This window comes from Balaenoptera physalus, assembly GCF_965194825.1.
Source record: "Balaenoptera physalus genome assembly, chromosome: 13".
In the NCBI taxonomy this organism is placed as follows: domain Eukaryota; kingdom Metazoa; phylum Chordata; class Mammalia; order Artiodactyla; family Balaenopteridae; genus Balaenoptera; species Balaenoptera physalus.
The window spans coordinates 89,234,076-89,257,468 of record NC_138892.1 but is presented as its reverse complement, the minus strand read 5'-3'; the positions used below and the strand labels follow the sequence as shown (position 1 = coordinate 89,257,468).

The 23,393-nt window shown below is 36.5% G+C and overlaps 1 pseudogene across 1 annotated transcript; it reads left to right on the top strand.

Annotated features, from left to right (window-relative positions):
- The first annotated feature begins 14,705 nt into the window (after window positions 1-14,705).
- On the top strand, window positions 14,706-22,700 carry LOC309640514 (SH3 domain-binding glutamic acid-rich-like protein 2 pseudogene; annotated as a pseudogene). Its single transcript has one exon. The product of its transcript is annotated as an SH3 domain-binding glutamic acid-rich-like protein 2 pseudogene (transcript).
- The last annotated feature ends 693 nt before the right edge of the window (window positions 22,701-23,393 follow it).

Here is a 23,393-nt window from a genome sequence, read left to right as displayed (position 1 = left end):
TCTGCCTGCCAATGCAGGGGACACGGGTTCGAGCCCTGGTCTGGGAAGATCCCACATGCCACGGAGCGACTGGGCCCGTGAGCCACAATTACTGAGCCTGCGCGTCTGGAGCCTGTGCTCCGAAACAAGAGAGGCCGCGATGGTGAGAGGCCCGTGCACCGCGATGAAGAGTGGTCCCCACTTGCCGCAACTGGAGAAAGCCCTTGCACAGAAACGAAGACTCAACACAGTCATAAATAAATAAATAAATAAATAAATAAATAAATAAATAAATAAATAAATAAAAAGACACCATTTGCAATAGTATTAAAAAATAGAACACTTCTCATAATCAATCTCACAAAAGTTGTACAGTTTTAAAACATAATCCCAAAATTCTTTGACAATTCTCCCATCACACAGTGGGATTTATGCCTGTCCCCTTGAACCTGAGTTCTGTAACTGCTTGACCAATAGAATCTAGTAGAAATGACACTGTACCATTTTCCAAACATAGGTCTTAAAGAAATTGACACTTCCACTTCCTATCTCTTAGAATGCTAGCTGTTAGGACTTAGTCACCTTGCCGTGAGGTGCTCCACCAGCTAGGCCTTGTGGAGGGACCACATGCAAAGGCCCTGAGACCACATGATGAAAGACACAGGGCTATCTCTATCTATCGCAGCTGCTCAAATCCTCCCTTCCCTAATCTTCCCAGAACCCTGACCACAGAAACCATTAGCGGTAAGAACAAGATTTTTGTTGTTTTTAAGAACATAAGAAGTTTTGGAATCATGTATTACATCATCAATAGATAATCAGAATAATCTGCATGGAGAAATTTCTAAATTTTGCTGAATAACATTTTAAAAGATGGATGGAGATACAGATTCAATGCAATTCCATCAAAATCCCAACATTCCTTTTGGTGGCACTCCTTAAGAATAAGATGGACTCTTTCCTTTTCATATACCAAAACTTATTTTGAAGTAATAAATAGTTAGGTCAGTGTGGTATTGGAGCATAGATTAACAAGTTCACCAAGAAACAACACAGAGTTTGAAAACAGAACCACACAATGATGAACAATTTTAATATAACACTGTAGACTGAGAAAGAATGGCATTTTCAATATACATTGTTGGGTGGTTGTCTATTTACAATGGAAAAGAACTTAAAGTGGACCCATACTTCACACCATATACACCCATCCATTCCAAATGGAGTAGAATTAAATGTGAAAGACAAAACTAAAAACTTTTACAAAAACTTAGAGACCCTCTTTAAGACAGTCTACTAAAAATTTCCAAATTTAATAAGAACTGTAAAATTTAAGAAAAAGACAACTCAATAGGGGAAAAGAGCAAAAGTTATGGCCATGCACATTATAAAAGAGAAAACCCAAATCACCATTAAAATCATAAGAAACCTGAAAAGAGTGTATTGTACCATATTGTAAATTATACCTCAACAAACAAACCAAAATAAAAACGTGAAAAATACCTAACCTTATGACTAATCTTAGAAATACAATTTAAAATCACAACCAGAAAACATTTCTCACCTACCAAATTAACCAAAAAAATAAAAATTCTGATAAAGGAAAGTTGTGGCAAAGATTTGAAGCAACTGGAATATCTATATGCTGTTGGTAGGAATACAAATTAGTGCAATTTTGGAAACAATTCAATATTAATAAGACAAGTTAAGAATGGCAGAGAATTCCACTGTTGATTTTATATCTTAGAGAAACTCTTACAAATGGGCACCAGGAAAATGGACAAGAATGCAGCACTGTGTGAAATTGCAAAAACTCTAGAAACAACTCAAATCCACCAAGAGTAGAATGATTAAATATACTGTGGAAATCAAATATTGGAAAATATACACCAGTAGAAATTTCAAGGAACTAAATGTACAACAGAGTATATGCAGTATGAGACAATTTATATAAAAATTTAAATCATGCAAAACAACTTCATGCATTATTAGACATAGGAGAGACATAAAATAATAGGAGTGACTGAATTACATCCTAATAATACAAAATCCAGAATTGTGGTTTCCTTGGAGGTGTGGCATTGAATGACATTATGGAGGGCACCCCAGTACTACACCTCTAGGTCTGGTGTCAAGTTTAATGTCCACAAAGTTGTTCACTATGTTATTTATTATATCTTTATTTTAACTGAAATCATCCATAAATAGGTTTAAATTTTTAGGTCAGATGTTGGCTGCCTGAAAAATTTATGATCTCCTGTAAATGTGGTGGGTCATTATGACAAGTTAGGGTATAGAATATGTATTTCAAAGTATGAATGTTGGTTTTATGAGGAAGTTGGACCATTATTTCAAGGAATATGTTCTGAGTTTTAGAGAGAGTTCAGAGGTTGACATTCTAATCTTAACTGAAAGCAGACCTCTTAGCCTATGCTTCTACTTCAAAAGTGTCCTTTCCAGATAGCAGTAATGAAAAATATCTGAATCTTGAATAAGGGGGAATTAATTTTCAATAATCTCTTATAGATAACTAAGATTAAGGCAATACAGGAAGGTTAAAAGATCAGGAACTTTGCCTTCATTCTCAACTCTGCAACTGTGATAGTAATTGAAAAATATAACTGAAAACAACCTCAAGATCAAAATGATGTATCTGTTTGCTTTTCCGGGATTCAAGATTCATTTTGACTGAATCCCTTTGAACTCTCTGTACCTGGTTTATCTGCCTAAGATGAGATACAGGGATCCATGGTCACATAGAATTGTCTTCACGAGCTTTCTAGTCTTAGTTGGGGTTTTTTGTTTTTTAACTTGAGTAAAGGAATTTAAAATATTAAAAGCAGGGACACATGTTGATTATTTCTGTTATTGGGCAGAATGAGATTAGATGAAGGCCGATCTAAGGAGCAGAGTCATCAACTGGGAAGAAATTTATAAATTAAAAATAAAGTAAATTTGAGAGTTAATTCCTTTTGCTGATGCCCTGGATACCTTGGGGAGTTGACATGTGATTGCTTTAAGAACAGTGAGGTGGAATTGTCCATGTCATGGCCTACATGAAGGGCCAGTTTACATACCAAATATTGTCACCCTTTATTCTGCACCTTAATTGACAGAGCTCAGGGTTGGAGAAAGAGACAAGTCACATTCATCAGGGAAAAGATTAAGTGCAGACAAGTCATGAAAACCCTACCCTGTTAAACTCCCATCTCTTCAGTCAAATAATATTCTGCCTACAACTTTCTATGGCTTACATTAACAATTTTTTGTCTGACTTATAAATTCTCAAGGTAGTATTGTCTTTTTGTGTCCGTATAGCATTTTCCTTTTCTGGAATCATAGCATCAGTGACAGAATTTTGTTGACATGTTGGGCCTTGATTTTGCCTACTTCTTGATGATAATATCTCTCTGTGACATTGTTTGGCATTTGCTCATGTACTAATCTTCCATATGATTTTTAATTATTTTATCCAGATCTCTAAATGTTTTGACAAGTTAAGCTGCTCTGAATCATTTTCAACAACCTCAGTTCTGAGAAAGAATGCCTTCAATTAAAATAATAACAAGTGAACAGTTCAAGGAAAATTTTACGGAAAAAACAAGAAAGGAAGGCATAATTCCATTGTCTGTGCCTCACAGTTGAACACAAGCTTTTTCCCACAGAGACGTAACTTTTGGTTTCCACTTTGCTGTTATTAAAGACTCAAGGGTCTTCATCAAGTCCTGTGCTCTAACTTCTTTTTCAAAAAAAAAAATATTGTCCATTTGTGAGTAAAGTTCCAGCAAAGAAAAAAAAAATGTATCTTGTATGTTGCTAAGAACCTATAAATGTAAGATTTCAAGATGAGGAATGACCATGCTTTAATAAATTATATGACGGAGGTTGGCTGTCCCATTCCACAGGCTGTAGAATCAAAAACATTCCACTCACACAGGTATGCATGTTCCCATAAAATGAAACACAGTTTGAGGCAATGTGATCAACTGCAGCAAAACGAAATCTTGTCATTTACACGACTAGTGATGTGAGCACCCCAAGAGGGGCTGGTTATTAGCTATTGAAATATGGTTCTATGGGAAAGCATGATCACTGAGCAGTAAGATCAGAAAATTTCAACTGAGAAGTTTTTTAGGAACATGGAAATCCTCAATTGTTATACATAACCCCTTTCTTAGGTTTTTTCCCCTTCTACCAAAACCATGTACAAGATTTTTTTATATGTAATTTAAAATAATGGTGAAACATGTAGATAAGTAAAAAGTGTTATAAAACCTAAAGTTTTCTCCCCCAATTATTCATGTTATTGAATTGGGTCCCAATGTTCAACACTTACAAAATCAATACTCACAGATGTTGGTAGAAAGGAAAGGTACCTTTAATCAGAATGCTGGCAATCTGGGGAGGTGGTGGACTCAACGTCCCCCCAAAACTACCTCCGAAGAGTCTGCTCAGCCGTGAAAGTTTTTAAAGCGAAACAGGGAAGTAATCTCAGTTAATCATTGAGGTAGGGGGTCAGAGTCATCACCACCCTCCACTGTGTGCAGGCTTGTCAGCTCCTCATGATCTTCCTTTAGATGCTGTCTTGTTCACACGGTTTGTTTGTGAGATTACTGAAGGGGAAGCTAGGGAAGAGATCTGGTCATCTGTTAATTACTTACTCTTCATTTCTACTTCCTTGATCTACAGAAAGAACCAACAAGTTAGGCAAAGTATTGTGTGACCAAAAGATTTGAAAGGTGTGCTAGGGCCCGAGATGAGTAGAGCATGGGGGCGCCTGGTTTAAGTTTAGCGACAAGACAAAGGGGTGTCTCCTGCAGAGATTTCTTTCCTGCAAGAAGCTTTTTCCTACCAAAAGCTGTTTACATTCATGCACAGATAGAACTTCAGAGAAAAAGAGTTACAATTTACTTTAAATGGAAAATCGAAGTTCATAAGAACGCAAGAAACACATTGGATCAAACCCATGCTCTAGCAAGACCAATAGTCTATCTATTATCTATCTACCTATTATCACACCAAAAGATGCCTAATGATTGCCACCAAGCATGTTATTCTTAAAAAATCAAGACTTTCATTTCACATAATTAAAGCAATGGTGTGTATATCAATGATTATTTACACGCCTCTTTATTCTCTTTAAAAATGTACAGATGGTCTCTTACTTTCCACTGCTTACTCCTATTTTAGGAAAAGTTGGGGCTATGCTCATATAGCCTCATGCATATTGTAGAAATATGATACAATTTGTTCTATTTGAATATAAAGGGGTTTGCAGACTGAATCGTTTAACAGCCTTGTCCCCCATCTTGGATTGCCTTTACTCTGTTTAGTTTAAACAATATAGACACAAAAGCTATGCCAGCTCTAGTCGGAGGAATATTTGATCACGTGATATGAGAAGTTTCCAAAAGCTGATAAGGATTGGTTTTCTTGTTGTACTCAGACTGAAAGTTATATTTTTCCAATGAAAGAGTCAGAAGAAACTGAAAAATCACAATCTGGAAAAGAGGAAGATACACAAAAAGGGGAAAGAACAGAAACAAGTTTGCTATACCAGAAAAAGCAAAGCAAAAGAGAGAAGAAAATAATTCAAAGGGAAATGGAGTTAGCCAGCAATGTTTAAAGATGAAGGGTGGCTAATGAAGATGAAGGCCAAGGAAAAGTGTTGCCTTTAAATATTAAACGACATAATCATAAGGGCAGAAGGTTATGCCTCCAGTTTTTTGTTTTTTGGGTTTCTTTTTGAGGAAAACAATCTATTGGGAAATAATAGAACTTTAACTTCGAAATCAGCAATGTAGCCAGTTATGATTTCTTCCTTGGTAATTGTGATTACTGAAAACTATATAAAACCTTTTCTTGTTCCCCTGAGAGTCTCTATGCTGGGAATGCATCTCTGATAGCTCCTGTCTGTTTGCTATTCCTTCTCCATTTCTCTCACCTAGTTGGATGCACCTAATTAGCATTTCCTCCACCTAAGAGTTCGTGAAAGAGGCTAGATGGGAATTCTCAGGACGTAGTATCTAGGAAGTGTGGCAAGGATAAACCATTGACCAGGGAAATATTGTCATCCTCCTTCTTCTTGCCCCCATCAGAACCCCAAAAGTATCTATCTATAATTAGGTGGTCATAAGTAAACTTAAGAAGAACAGTAAATAAAATTTAAATGTCACTGGACTGAGAAGGAATTAGATGGTGAGTAAATAGAGGCATTAACTCTAAGAATTTTTCTGAGAAATTTATTGCTAAAGAGGGAGGCAGGGCACTAGTTCTGAGGGTTTTGCAAAAGGACATGCTACCTAGATGTTAGCATGGAGGAGATGCCCACCAGAGAATTTTGTGTATGGCTTGTGTATTATCAGTAGATGATTCCTTTCTACTTTATTGATTAATTAATGCTTCTGATAAAAATAATTCTGGTTATGCTCAAGAAGTAGCCAACCATTGGTTCAAGTGTTTTTCTATGATCCGTAATCTATGCGTATCACTGAGATATGCATGATAGTTTAAGCAAACAAACCTTTGAAACATTCCATACTCTGTTTACAGACATTAAAAATCCATTACTCACAAAGTAAAAATTGTAATATTTCAGTTAGATTTACCAACTTTGATTCTATTACCAAAACCAGATTATTTCCCTTGTTTAATAGAAGTATATTGACTATTAGATTTCAGAAATGGTCATTTGGTGTCACTCTACTCTCATCCCCAAAATTATTAGCCTGGGAAAACATAGATACGGCATTATTACTTTGAGTGAGATTTTTTTTTCACCTTGGTGTGATAATGCCTTTGTTAAATGAAAGAGCTGGCATAGTTGTAGGGGTGGTAAAAATTCAGATGAGGAATACTTAAAGTAAAAATATTAAATTCATCCTTTGACAGGTTTTCCTATAGCAAGGATGAGAGAGAGACTTTAGAAGCATAGCCAGGACTCTCCAATGAGGCTTCGAATGGCCTTGTTTGGTCTGCATTGAGCTAATTACCTGGCTATCTGCCAAAAAGCCCCTTTACCTTGTGCTATGTAGACTCTAATGTTAGATAATATCTCATTTTTAATGCTAAGAAGTGGCATTTGATGTTGTTACTAGTATTTGGTGGAAAGCAAGGGACAAGAGGTCAGAAACCGTTTCCTGGGAAGTGCTCTTAAACTGCTTCCTCTGCAGCAGAAAAGGTGAACAAAGAGAAACCCTGTAGGTAGCACCTCCTTATCCTTCATAAGAATAAAGAAAAAGGAAAAGATTTAACATAACCTGCTCAGTGGTAACCTCAACTTTACAGTTTCAGAACAGCATAATTTGGGTATTTTATACTAGTCTATCATATCCAAGCGTTTCAAAAATAAAACAGGAACAGCTTTTAATGCAATCTGTGTTTACTAATATGAGCTAATAAAATCTCATAATATTATTTTGTATTGCATTAATGGGTCCTGCATTATAAGATATTAGTTAAATCACCCATTATTTCAGTATTTGATGGGTTATTCATAGCCATCAAAGTATGAGTATGAGAGATCTGGTGGGAAGAAATAGGGTGCAGAAGTACAAATGGACTTTTTAAAATAGGTTTTTATAAGAGCTTGGTGAAGAAAGGAGAGAAAGGGAGCAATAATACAAAGAGGGCATTTGGTTATGGAAGACCTAAACCTTATAGGAGGGGAAGGAGAGCTTCTAGAATTGCTGTGATGACTTGCAGGCTGCTCCAGTAAGTAGACATATTCAGAGATGACGGTGGTTTGATTGATGAGAGTGTTGTACTTGACCCTCGTTAAGCCTGCCGTCTTCCCTTATCTCCTCAAATCTAAACACATGCACTTAAGGACTGAGACTGCGTCAGATGGACAGTAAATATGTAATGGGGACCTTCCTCCAGGCTGTCTGACCAAGAGCCTGTATGTTACGCTGCCTCCTTATCATAGTGTTTTAAAAAAGACCAAAACATATAACTCTGTGCTAAAGCAGATACTATTACTTACTAGAAGGTACTATGGACAGATGGAAGCAGAGATCAAATATTTATGAAAAACACCACGTGTTCTTGTACACCAAGCATAAGTATTAAGGCTAGACAAAGTGGATGGTCTGAAGTCTGGAGGCTGTCATCTACTTCGTGCATCAGTGTAATGAGAGATTATGGATTCTTGTGAGTGAGGTAAGTATATAGAATATTTGCGAAGGGTATGGATCTTGAAAAACCATTATTCTATGGTTTTAAATAGTGACTTCTCAAATCTATTGTTCCTTCAACAAGTATTAGTTGACTTTCTTTCATAAAATCTTTTCCAGTCATCTTTCTCCCTCCTTCCTACCTTTATTATATTTTTTTAAAATTCATTGTGTAATAATCCAGTACTGACTTTATTCATTTTGTTACTCAAACCAACCCAGATTTGGCCCTTGGCAAAGTAATGGAACCTCCCAAGAAGATCATGGGGACTCCCGATTTATAGCTCATCAGTCAGAAGCACAGGTAACAACCTGGACAAGTGATTGGCATCTGAAGCTAGTAGGGGAGAGTCTTGTGGGACTGAGCATTTAACCTATGGGAGCTGACGACACAGTGTCAGAATTGAGTTAAATTGTAGGGCATCCAGCTGGTGTCCCGGAATTTCTTGGTGTTGGGGAAGAAAAACCCACATGTGGTGTCAGAAGTGTTGTGAGGATGGTAGTAGTATTGTGAGAGTAAAAAAGAAACACATGGGAAATTAGTTTTTCATACACAGAACTGTTTCTGAAATTTTGCAATTAAATATAAGGCAATGTTGCTACAATGATGCAATGAATACCTTGCACATTTTTTTCATATTAATGGAGATGTATTAATACCTAGGTGAATACCTAAGGTTTGATGGACAAAAGTAAGTGCAAATGTAGTTCTTTTAGATATTAGATATTACCAAATTCCATTCTGTAGGAATTTCCACCAGTAATATACTAGAGTGTCTGTTTCTCCACAACCTCAACACAATAGTATGTGCTCAACATTCGAATTTTTGCCAAAGCGATAGGTAAAACTGGCATCTTAGTGTTTTTAATTTGAATTTCTCTTATTGTGAGTAAAGTTGAAAATATTTCCATATGTTTACAGGCTATTTTTATATCATTTTTTGTTAATTTCCTGTTTTCTCAATTTGTGAGAAGTTCTTTATATATTAGGAATATTAGCCTTCAATGTGTGACATACATTGCAAATGTTTTCTCCCAGTTTGTCATTTGTCTTTTGAATTTGCCTCTGATGATTTTTGCCATGCCAAAATTTTTTTTTAGATATTTAAATTTAGCAATATTGAACTGGATTTTGAGTCATAGTTAGAAAGCTTTTTCTTTCTCATCAGATTCTAAAGAAATTCACCTACTTTTTCTACACGTATGGTTTTATTTTTTATATTTAGACCTTCTATGCTTTCGGAGTTTATTTTTGTGTATGGTGTGAGGCATAAATCCAATTTTATCTTTATACAAATGGCTGTCCATTTGTCACAACAGCATTTATTAAAACATTCATCTTTGTCCCTGATGATCTGATAATTTTTAATATAGTACTAGATGTATAAAAAAGTCACGTTTCATTATCAATAGCTCCTTGATGCCAGCTGCTATTGCCATATTAATATTCCCAAACACAGTTGTTATTATATAACATTTACCCTATCCTAAATAACAGCACCCAAACCACCAATATGTGACAGTTTTTAAATTAAGTATGAAAGTTTAAGCTTCCTGCCGCTTCTTGCAATATGGCAGACAAGGTATTCTGAAAAAACTCTATTTAAAACATGTAGAAATTCTGGATAAGAGTCAATAAACAGCACTGATAATGCATTTCTAGGCTTAAAAGAAAATAAGTTAAACCAAAATGAAGAGAAAACTGAAATCTGATCAGGAAACAGGATGGGAAGCAGGAGTTGAGTTATTTGTCAATATCAGGAAATAAACTGCTGTGACCTTTAGCCCATATAAGGCAGGAAAACTAAACTATGATCCCAGAAAAAGCCAGATCTCTTAATAGTATTCCCTTAAAGAAAGGGTAGAATGTTTAAAAATCTATCTTGTGGCTCACAGGGAAATCTTGGGCCAGCCAATCCCACTTCTTACAATATAGTCTCAAGAAATGCTTGTATTGCATACATGTGCCAGGAGACATGTACAAACATAAAAATAAGTCAAATATCTAAGACTTTTAAAAAATTGTGATGAACTCATTTAATAGAAAAATACAGCATTAGAAATGAATACTCTACCCCAATATCAACACAGATGAAACTCACAAACAATGTTGAGCAAAAGAGTAAGTAAGATACATGTTTTCAATTTAAAATACATGTAAAGTAAAGGATGCATCTTATCTAGGCATGTCTACATAAGTAGTATACTACAAAGATGTTCAAAGAAATGATAAATACAAAACTCTGCTTCTGTTCAAACTCTGGAAGTGGAGAAGAAAGTGAGCGTAAGGAGTACATGGAGGGCTTCAAAGTGTTAATAATGTTTTATTTCTCAAGCCGGGTGTTGTTTTATTAACATCTGTTTATATCTTATATTCAGTTCATTTATTTACTCTACAAAGATTTGTCAATCACCTACTATGTGACAGGTGTCATTCAAGGCAACTGGCGAACAAAACAGATGAAAAATCGTGGCTTTGGTGGAGCTTGTGTTCTAGAGGAGGAATACAAAAATAAATTTTAAAGTACTATAAGTAAGTAAAAAACTATATAGTATGTAAGAGGAAAACGAATAGCAACATAAGTTGTGTTGGTAGTACAGGTGGTAGAAGGAAGTTTCATTCGGCATAATGTAGGGTGGGAGGTCTCACTGAGGTGGCATTTGAGCAAAGACTTAAAGAAAATGAGGGAGGATAAGATATTTTGAAAGAAGAGCATTTTAGCAGGTACAACAGCTAGTGCAAAGCCCTAAGGCTGGAACAGGCCTAGAGTGTTCATGGATTAGCAAAGATGCCAACATTGTTGGAGCAGAGTGAATAAAAGAGAAAGTAGCAGAAAATGAGGTCAGAATTGTAAAGGGTGGTGGTTAGAGATATTCTAGGGCCTTGATGGCAAGTGTAAAGGTTTTGACTTTTGCTCTGAGTGAAATGGGGAGTTAATACAAGACTATGAGCAGAGAACTGACTATTTTTTCTTCTATTTTTTCTTCCAGTTTTATTGAGATACAATTGACATACAACACTGTATAAGTTTAAGGTATATAACGTTTTGACTTACATACATCATGGAATGATTACTACAGTAGATTTAGTGAATATCCATCATCTCATATAGATACAACATTAAAGAAATATAAAAATATTTTTCCTTGTGATGAGACCCCTTAGGATTTGCTCTCTTAACAACTTTCACATATACCACACAGCAGTGTTATTTTTATCATGTTGTACATTACATCCCTAATACTTATTTATCTTTTAATTGGAAGTTTGCACCTTTTGACTGCCTTCATCCAATTCCTCCTGCCCCAATTCCAAGCTGACATTTTTTTTTTTACTTCCTTTATAAAGTATCAGTCCCCTGAGGTGTGAAGAATAGACTGCAAGGGGACAAGGATATAAGTGAGATAACCAGTTAAAGGGCCACTGCAATAATCAAGGCAAGAGATGATGGTGATCTGAACCAAGATAGTAGTACAAGAGCTAGTGAGAAGTAGTCAGATTCTGCTCTGAATTTAGAGACAACAGGATTTCTGGATGGACAGAACATAAAATATGAGAGGGAAAAAAAAGAGTCTAGGAAAACTCCAAAGTGTTTGGCCTGGGCAAAAGGAATAGAGGTATCATTATCAAGTTAGCACATCTTTTTCCTTGTAGTATTCTTTTGTAACTTACATATTTTTTTTAATAAATCGTATTATCCATACATATTATACTGGAAATTAATTTTCCCTTCAATATATGTCTTGGAGATCTTTCCGACTCATTACATATAGGTCTAACATGTTCTTTTTGGTGACTGAAAAACATTCTTGGTGATTCTAGTATTCACATAGGTGATCCTTCCAACACCCTGGTCTCTCTATCTCTATTCCCATGGTCATACTTTAGACCTGTGCTGTCCAATATAGTAGTCATTAAAAAAAAAAAAAAAAAAGAATAGAGTTACTATGAACTGACTTAGGAAAGACTGTGAATTTGAACAATAGAAATTTATATTCTCACAGTTCTGGTGGCTGGGAGTCTGAGATCTAGGTGTCAGCAGGTTTGGTTTCTTCTGAGGCATCTCTCTTAGGCTTGCTCTATTCTCTTTGTGTGTTCACATGGTCTTTCTTCTTTGCACACATGTCTGGTGTCCCTCTGTGTATCCTAATCTCCTCTTCTTATAAGGACAACAGTCAGATTGGATTAGGGCCCACCCATAGGACCTCATTTTACTTTAATTACCTTTTTAAAAGCCCTATCTTCAAATACAATCACATTCAGAAGTACCGGAGGTTAGGTTAAGACTTCCACGTCTGAATTGGGGTGGGAAGTGAGGGGGTCTGGGACACAACTGAGCCCATAACAGTGGGTAAGTAGGTTTGGGATGGAAGATTAAGTAGTTTAAGTAAGTACATGTTAATTTAAGATATTTTGGACATCTACATAGAGGTGTTGAGTAGGCAGTGTGACACATGGGTCTAGAATTCAGGGAAGAGATAATAGCTAAAGATATAAATTTTAGTGTCAGCAGTGAAGTTTAAACCCATGAGACTTGATGAGATCATCAAGTGAGTAAGTTTAAGCAGAGAAGAAAAAGAGGACCAAGGTTGGAGCCACTGGGCTCCCTAAAAGTAAGTATTTGACAATAAGCAAGAGCTATCAAAGGAAACTGACCAAAGACTCTAAGAAGAAGCTTCAATAAGCCATGAAAAACAAGGCAAAAGTAGCAAGAAAGAGGGAATGATGCAGTAAATATTACTGAGAGGTCAAATAAGATGAGGTCTAAGAATTGGTCAATGAATTTGTCAATATGAAGGTCATTGGTGAAATTGTTAAGTGTTACGTTGGTGAAGGATAGAAACCTGAGTGGAATGGGCTTAAGAGAGAATAAAACCAGAGAAACTGAAGTCAGAGTAAAGATAAGTGTTTCAAGAAATTTTGTCTCAAAGGGGAACAAAGGAAAAGGGGAATGGCTGATGAGGCATACAGGGTCAAGGGAAACTTTTATTTTTAAGATAGGAGAATAATGCTGATGAGAAAGATCCCATAGAGAGGAGAAAATTGATGATGGAGAGAATTGATAGAGCAATTTCCTCAAGTGAATGAGCAAAACTGTGATCTGCTAGAGGGATTATCTTTAGGTGGAAGGAGTAAAGACAATAACAGACTTATATACATTATGTATATATTATATATACCAGGTATATAATGTACTGTATAACGTATATATAATGCACTTATATATCATATATTATTTGCATATATGTAAAGTATTTCAGGCTTAAGTATCAATTAACTTTAAGAGTTAATGTTTTGCCTGCCTCTCCCCCTGTTCCATTCTTCTGGAAAATGCCCACTCATACTAGGTGGGTGCTTGTGTAGAGGAATGTGGGTTGCTCATTGCCCAGAGGGATGAATATATGATTCACAACAGTTTATAGTAAATGATTCAGGTATAGTCATGTGACCACTCAGTGTCCTTCCCTGAATTTTTCAAATAAGAGCTGAGGAAATGTTCTTCTTTCCTCTTTGATCTCAGTATTGCAAGGCTGTAAGCTTGAAACTTCCTGTCATATGAGTAAGCTGTTCTAGAGAATAAAGCCCATAAAGCATCAAACAAAGAGAGGATGCAGAGAATAATTTATTCCTGACATTGTTTGTGTCCAGGGTTCTGGTTGTCATTAAGGTCGTCTCTACAGAGTCCTTCCCAGTAAACTGAACTGTGAATATCTTTTTTAGTTGAAGCTAAAAGAGGATAGTCAAGGTATTCAGGGACCTACAGAGCTAATACAAATCATACTTCTGGTCTTTTCTTTCTATCATAACAGTTGTTCTTTGGGTTTCATCTGCACTAAATTGTAATTGCAATCAAACTTAACTTTTCCTCATTTCTCACACCTCACATCCTAATAATCAGCCAATTCTTCAGCCTCCACAATCAGTCTTTCCTGAGTCAGAGCCTCACCTCTGCCATTTTAATCCAAGCCACTTGCATGTCTCACCTTGTTGAATGAACAAATGATTCTTGATTCCTGACTTTTTTCTAGGTTTGCTCATTCTGTTTCCTCTACCAGGGGTTCGCCATCTATTCAGCCAATACTGTCCCCTGTACTATGTAGGGTCCTGACCCCTCCAACCTAAAGTGACTTTTCCCTCATTAAAACTCCTTATCTCTCTTATGTGACTTCTTTCATTTTTGCTTTGCCTATAGTTACTTGGGACCTCTTATAAGATGATAATCATATTGAGAGCAGATTCAGTCAACACTGTTTATCTACAACCCCTTGTATATACTATGTTCTCAACAAGTATATATTATGCTAAGTTATTAAAAATTAACCTCGTATTTTTTTGCCATTTAAGAAAACTGTATTTGACAGGGGGAAATATTAAGCAATATAGGTTATGATATACTCTACTACTACTTACAAAGTGACTTTTGATACATTTTAAGATTAGTAACAATGGGTGGTGAAAAGATGAGACTTTATGCCTCTTGGTATCCTTTGTTTACATTAGTTTATGTTCCCTTTTCCACTCTAAACTTTGTTTAAGGCTGAGAAAATTGATCTGCAGACCGGGCGGGAGGGAGCCGGATCCCTGCGATCCTCCCAGACCGGAGCTCTGTGCCTGGCGAGAGGGTGGTCGTCCGCGTGTTCATCGCCTCCTCCTCGGGCTTCGTGGCGATCAAGAAGCAGCAGCAGGATGTGGTTAGATTTCTGGAAGCCAACAAGATAGAGTCTGAGGAGGTGGACCTCACGATGTCAGAAGAGCAGAGGCAGTGGATGTACAAGACCATCCCGCCGGAGAAGAAGCCTGCTCGGGGCAACCCTCTGCCACCTCAGATATTTAATGGCGACTGATACTGTGCAGATTATGACAGTTTCTTTGCATCCAAGGAAAGCAACACAGTCTTTTCATTCTTAGGCCTGAAATCACAGTTGGCATCAAAGGCAGAACCTTAGCGAAGACAAGTGGAAGAGGACGGAGATGCGTTTTGGAGCGCCCCTGGTACTCAGCACACACCTGCTTACCTAATGCATCACTGTGACAGAAGCCACATGCATTATCAGTAACTTTGCTTGCCGTGGAAAAGGTGTTTTGGGAAGACATGGGTCTAATGGAATTGCATGAGTGCTTTAAACCAAATCAGGACCATGGTGGGTTTTTTTTCTTGTTTTCAGAATTGCCTGCAGTTGCCTCACTCACCCGGAGGAGGTACTGTCACCTGTTACCGGTGTGCTTCCTGAATAACTGAGTGATAAGCGGGTGGCACCATCAGAGAGAAAGTACTGGATCTGTCCTGGGTTGTAGTTGATGCCAAGATTGCTCACACCTGCTTCTCTTCAGGCTGCCAAGGTGGTATCCTTGAAATTAGTCTGCCAGGCTATTAGAATATTTTGATCAGAAAGAAAAAAAGCCATGTTGGTTGACAAAGGGCTAAAGATCTTTGCTGCAGAGTCACAAACATCATATTCCAGTGCTTGTCATAACTGAAGAAAAAGTTAGATATTCTAGCCTCCTTTTGGTAATGGAAATTCTTACCCCCATAAATCCTCCAAGCCTCTACAGATGTTTCCAGAAATCACTGTTGCAACAGTGTGTGATCAGAACCGAGAGACAGGGATGAAAAGAATTGCTGTTTTAAAAAATACTTGCTTCTTTATCACTTACAAAGGAAAAGTTTCACCTAATGTGTAAGATTGCTTAAAAGATATATTTAAAGAGGTGCACTGACAGTTAATTTATAAGGACATAATCTGACTCGTACCTGAAAGCATTTCAGCTTTAGCAACTTATTTATGTGTAAGTGCACATATATTTTTAAACGCAGCTCCCCTAACTAATAGCTGCTTATATATTCTGCGAAGGGATCATATTTTTCGAGAAAGGAAGATCTCGGTTAGATATATTTTGTGAACCCTTGATGAGACAAATTAAAAGATACTAATATTGCTGCACAATTTAATTGTTTTTCCTGTGTTACTTTTCATTGGTCCTCTGACTCTGCCAGCTCATATCTCTGGCCAATGCACAGTCCTGGATTTTCAGAGTAACTTAGCTACGTGTTTTCATTCCATATATGAACGCCAATGATTTTTCAGAACAGAGTACATACAAGAAAGGGGCTGTCAGAGACTCACTCTGAATTGTACTTGGCATGTGAAATCTGTCCTTCCTTTGGAGTGGTTGCTGATAAACACTGAACCTGTCTACTTCATTAGGGCAAAGGCTCCTTTTCTGCAGCCTTGTCCCTGCTCACATTTTTAGAGTTTTTAGTTGCCAAACTTGGGAATAGAATAAATTCAGAGGGCTGCCTAAGATATTCTGCTATTCTCGCATCCTGATGGGCCTGAGACCTGCCCTTTAGATTCTGAGCAGGAAGTTTGTAAGAAATGGAAAGAACAGAAGAATTTAGGCCCTGTCACCTGTGTTCTCTCTCCCTCCAACTTGCTAAATGTGGACTATTCTAAAGAACTTGTTGAATGCTAAAGCTGACATCCCAGCCTGAGATTTGCATCCCAGGACTACAAGCAGAAGAAAAGCATGCCACTGATTCCTACGTGACTGGAACAGATACATAATCCACAATTTTCTCTCCAAGGAAAGCTGCTGTAAAATCATGGCTATGACTGCTTAGTTGGCATTAAATACGATCCAGGTCAAATTCCACTTGATAAATCCCGGGGACTATCCAGGAAATTTTTTTTGAACTAGATATTGTGTTAAAGTCTAAGAAGACTTAGAATTATTTTTTTAAGATACAGCAATTTTTTTAAAGTTAATGTTGCAATGGTCTAACTTACATTTTGTCTACTCTTGCCAGTGAGTACCAAGAAGCAACTTGGTAAGACTGAGTCTTGGGGCTGTCTGATCAATACAATACTTGCTAGACCAAGAAAGCTACTCAGAATTGTTTGTCTCAAAACTTCTGAATTACTCTGGTTGTAGTAGGCCCCGTATGGTTGTCCTAAACAGACTAGATGAATAGGGGACCTAAATTATTTACCACAGTTACAGACCATCTACCTCACCCCACTTTTTCTTTTTTTTTCTTTTTTTGGAGCAGCAAAGAAATAGGAGAGACCAGCTTCAACTGGTATTGTACTTGTTATGAGCGAGCTAGAAGCACATTGTGTGGCATTTCCCTCAGTACCCAGGCTCTGCAGAGTCCTAAGGTATTGCCCTCTGGGACCACACCATGTTCAGAAAATACTGTGTCCTTACTTGTGTTTTACCAGCTGAATTCCAAACATGTAATGGTTTTCTTCATCCCTTCTTTAACTAGCTGCCTTTAGATCTGGATAATCACAGTCTTAAAAATCTAGGAAAGAAGTGGATGGGAATTGCAGACATAGATGTAATATCAAGAGCATTTTAAGACAGAATTTTTATTTCCTATAGTAGGCTTGTTGGGGCAAAGAAAATGTGCTGCTAAAAATCAAATTATGCCATTTTAAAATGAGATAAAATACAGAGTGCCATCCTGCTAGGTATATGCAGACCAGAAGAAAATTTAGTTGGGGAAGTACTTGTTTTTCCAGATTCTGGTATTCTATTAAAATCAAAGAGGAGAAAATGAAGATTTTTTTTTCTCTCAGGCTCTACTATATTTTAGATTTGTTTCTGTTTTATAGATTTATTCAACACTCCCACATAGATGTTTTTATATTACATGAATTTAATAATAAACTAAACTTACTTTTGTCCTCTGTTGTTGAAAGGTACCAAAGACTCTTTCTGGTTTGTTTTGTTTTGTTTTTTAATTTGATTTTGCTGTATAGGGTTTTGCTTTTTCTAGAAATGCTTTTCATTTAACATCTTTTCTAAAGTGTCAGAGCCCATTTTGAGCTGCAAAATTATTGTTTTTAGATTTTGGTTTGTATGCATTTGTCTCTAAAGGCATTGGTGAAATCTCAGATTTTATATTCAGCATTAAAGAGGAATAAATTCCAGGAAAAAAAAAAAAAAAGACTGAGAAAATTGAGCAATAATGAAGGAAAAGAATGTGGAAATGTGGCATTTCAGAAAAGAACATGGATATGCCATTATTCTTAGACTGCAATATTTTGTTCCATGGAAATATATCCTGACCTTAGTTCAAGATAGCCTTTGTGAACAGAAACACATCAGTTGATACCTCCATATAATTGTTGACCTAGCAACTGCAGTCCTTGCTTTATAAATATTGTCTCATTTTTGAAACTTATTTGCTTAAATAAAAGCTGCTGCTATGAGGCTTATAGGTTAATTATGCCTATTCACAGAAAAATGTTTGTTTTAAATTTGTTGCTAAAAATTTCTGGATCTAGTAGCAAAATTATTGTAACATAAAAAATGCTATTTACCATTTGTAGTTAAGAGTTGATAGAGACCTGATTCACTGTGGGAGGGACCACACAAGGGTGTGAATACCAGGAGGCAAGGGTGATTGGGGGTCATCTTAGAGGCGGCTGTCACAGTATATTATGCAAATTAGAGAAACAACTGTTTGTGAACAGTTTGGGGAGTCTTCAGGGCCCCTACGTATTCTCCATGGCCCCTGAATACCCTGAAGACAATGAAGAACAATTTGTCATTCTTGTGGGAAACATGGAATTAGTAGGCTGTGATCCTTGTGGCTCCTGAGCAAATGTCCCCAAGATCTGTGCGCCCTTTTCCCAGAATGTTTACATATTGCAACGAGGAAGGAGAATACGTAATATCTACATATTCCCTGTTAGAAGTTCTTCTTTGTTTAGAAACTATGCTCAACTGCTTTCTACATTTCAAGTAAAGAAATTGTCAAGAAAGTAAAAAAAAAAAAAAAAAGGAGCAGATAGAGATAGCCCACTGACTCATCAATACTCTTACACGTTGAACAACTTACATCTCTTCTTTTAGTACCACATTTTGTCAAACACATCAACATGAAATGAAAGAGATTAAACATCTTATGACTGTGTAAGTAAAACCATCATTTTAGCATTAACATTCATACCAAACATTAGAACATCCTAAACTGAAGGGAATTCTAGCCCATGATCATCTATTCTAAAAATTTGAGTTTACAGATGGTGAACCTAAATAATAAAATGTATTATCCTATTAACCTATACTAAGAAACCCCCATTGCATGCAAAAGCTAATAGTTTGTCACAGCTACAAAAATGAAAAGGCAACACCATCAGACTAATAATGCCATATGATCTGCCGTGTAATGAAAATACCAAATGTTATATTCCTGAAAAAAATGGGAATTTTTTCTCTGGCTATGGAATGTTATGTTCCCTTTGGATTATCTTCTGTGGGCCCATTTTTACCCTGAGATAATAAAAGCTTTGTATGAGTAACCTAGGATAGACTACGGTCTTTTGAAACTAACTTTTTCTTACTGCCAAATAAATCTCTTTTAAATATGTTCTCTGTGAGGCAATCATGACATCCATTGGCCAACTGGATCTGGGGTTATGCCTGGATACTTTCCACATTGCACGTGGTTGTCAATTTGAATTGTGTATCAACTACCCATCATATCTGGCACATCTGTACTTAACATTGGCATTAATTTTACCCTATTGTTCTAATTGCAGTACTTTGATGTAATGACACCATTCAATTCACAGATGGTACTGGTGGGGGGTTTTCCCAAAAAAATATAATGTAATTTTAATTTGGAATGTTGGAATGCCAAAAATAAGAGCTTCATTGATTAAGTTATCCGAGCCTGCTAAACAGTTGAACATTTGAAGTACATCGGAAAAACTGGGAGAGAGAACAGCAGGTTTCAGTACCAACCTACTGCAAATGTTTTGTTTTTTTATTATAGTCTCTGGGGCTCATAAGACTTATCTGTTCACAAACTAACTTTGACATACTTAGGAAAAGCAAAAAAAACCCTATATTTTCAAAAAAATAAACTCCTTTTTTTAAAGGTGAAATCATTTGGTGAATTGAGAGGTCTGCAATTTGAAAAGTAATCATTTAATTTAAATGAATAAATTTTAAAACTATTTAAAGGATTATCACAGATCTGATGTCCATATATATATATACATATATATACATATATGGCTATTCCTGTGACATCATGAAATAAAGCCTATTACAATTTGTATTTTATAGAATCAAATCAGGGGAAAATTGAGCAACTTTCCAAAGGTCACAGCATCCCTCATTGATGGAGGAATGACTAGAATACAGATCTCTCCTTCTCATTTAAAACTATTTTATGACACATTACCCATTTTGTGGAGTCAAAAACTGCTACCATGTTGTTTCAACAGGAAATTGACTACGGGGTGGCAAAGTGTGCAAAGGCAGGACTATTATACTTGGCTTTGGACTGGGGGCGGGAAGTGGGAGGGACGTTAACTGTATGAACAACTCATTTGAGTAATTTACCTAGAAATAAAAACAGAACCTGGAGGAAGTCATGAAGGGGATGAGAAGCATCTGACGGCAGTGTGAGTGAAAATCCAAAAGGCCTGCGCCATTAATCATCCATGTACTTTAGTCAAAACAGGAAGTCAGGAGCTGAGAAAATTCTAACATTGCTGGGTACGTCTGATGAAGTGATAGGGTGGACTCATTGATTTTTTTTTTTCCATAGACTTTTATGGGACCGAAGGATTCCGAACGAAGAGCTCCAAAGTTCTCCCCCTTTCTGTGTGAAAGACAGAGTGACTTCAGTTCAGTGATCAGGTAGGAAATGCTGTTATTTGGCCCTATAAATATTGCCGGTATTGGAAGCCCCGTACCTTGAAGTTTGAGTTTTACTTCATTATAAAATTCATAGGCTGGTATGTCTTTGGGATACTTGTTTTAAATATGCAACATTCTTAGGGCAGTGGTATCCCTACACCCTGGCCCCTGCCAGTGGTCAGAGGAAGCCCCAGCCCATTAAAATTGCCAACTTTTGTTACTTGGCATAAGGGATGTGTGAACACTGTATTAGGTTATGATAGGAGGCTGGCCTGGGAGGCTGTAGATTCATTAAATAGTAACGGCTCACTTTGAACATACTTTTGGAATTTTCACCTGCATCTCTCATCACCCGCTTTCCTCCAAGGCCCTCCCATTGTTGACATAAGCTGTAGTTATTTATTAAAATGGCATCTACCATGTAAAAAGTTGTACTAAGTTCTGTTTCCATTTCTGTGTTCATTGTGGAATTTCAACATCTCCAAATTATATCACCTTATCTGCAGTGATCAGTGTTAAAATGTTAGACTACACTTGATTTTTCTGAATTACCAGTAACTTAGGTATCATGAAGTCAATTAGAAGCCTCACTTGGGAAAGCACAAATCCTACCTCATGGTGGCTTTTCAAATCTTTAAGCATTCTTATATGCCCTGGGGTCCATGGAGAGCTAATTCTGGAAAGTGTGTGTGTACCAAGAACCTTGGAACTCAGCCTCCCCTGAAAGGTTGTGACTCCCAGCTCAGTGCTTTGATATACTGCACAGAATCATGGGAAGAAGGCCATGAAAGAAGTCCTGATAGCATAAAGCTCACTCTCCTCTTAGCCAATAAAGAGGCATCTTCAATTTAGACATGCATCCTTTCTGAGTAAATAAACAGTATTACGGAGCCACTTCACATTTCTATTTTTCACCACTTTTTCTTTCAATCATCATCTAGAAGTGATTTCTCTTCCACGGATTCCCTGCCATCCCTCCATTCCATTTTGGTTTATCTGTTTCCATATCCCGATTACCATAATTTTCTAAAAAGCTTTTCTCTCCAGGTATATATTTTTATTTTATGTATATGCTTGTATGTGTGCGTATATACAAACTTCCTCATGTATTGCCAAAAGTAATTGTGTTCTAATTAATTTTTGAGGCTCGTGCAGCTGTTGATTGAAGTGGCCATTACAAGATGATTTAGCATGTAATTTTAGAATCACATACTGTAAGTTTGAAAAGATCTACACCTGTGTTTACCTGTGTACTAGAACTGGTTCTTGGGAAATCCAGATGAGACCCAGGTGCCCAACCCACTTTGTTGCAATATTTACATTTTTCAGTAAATATGTTTATGCCTCACATTTCTTGTTACACAGTCCTAATTATGATGCACAGCATTTCTATACCTCCCTCTGGGAAGTGGAATTCCTTTTTTTTGAGAAGTAGAAGTACAAAACTGACTTATAGTCATGCCAATTTTTCAAGCTTATTGGAATGAAGATTCCAGAGCATTGCTCTTCAGTGAGCCTCATCTTAAGGCTGGTCTTTAGGTAACTAAAAGAATAAAGCATCTTTCACATAAAATCTGGGTGTAAGAGTAAAATAAATTATTAAGAGATTGAAGTGCACAAGTTCAATGTATGATCAGATGAACTCAGAAACATTGTTACAGAGTGCACATGGCTCTTAAATTGACAATATGAAATATTTGCACTAAGTAACATTAATTTTTTTTTTCTTGCAGCACTGAGGGTTTTAAATATGCTGCCTGCTGCCTTTCTTTTCACTTCATTCATTTGATATTCATTGTGATCAGAACTGAGAAATTCTGAAATGTGATCTTCCAGCTGAAAAGTTCTGGTTGTTAGGTTATTGGGTTTTAAAATTTCAGGCATGTTTTAATTAATTTTCTGAAATAAGGTCTAGACCATGACACTCAGAATATTCAACTTTTAAATGACTTAGCAATTTTCCAAGTAGCCTAAAATATGATTGCCAAACTAATATAAGTTTGATCTCATTGTCTTAATCATCCCACTGACTCTTCTGTTGCTAAACCAAGAAATATTTTTTTCAGCTCTTCATATGCCCAGTTGTTCATTTTCACTGAACCTGGGCTTCCTTTGATCAAAATAAGTAGCAAGATGTGAATGTATTTGTAACAAGTCTGTGGAGTTGTTGATTAGCCTCAGCATTTTCTGGTAAATGTGAATTGAAAATTCTTAATTTTTTTTCTTAATTTTTTTTTTCTAAGTTTTTTTTCCTGAGTTTTTTCTGAGTTTTTTTCTGAGTTCATAGTATTGACTTCTTAGCTTGTCTATACAATAAGGATTTTTTCACACACAAGAGTACCTTTAAAACCACTTGACTCAGCATGCAATATTTTGAATGATCTGAAATCATCCACTGGTCTGATAATAAGACCATGTATCATTTCTCTGCCATCATTTGTAAGTGGTATTCATGTGCTGAGATTTAAGAAAATATTTCAACAATTTTACAGCCTCTACAGTGTGCATGTGTGCTAATAATAACCGAACCTTGTCTATGGCTAATAAACTTCTTCATAGGAAACATATTTAAC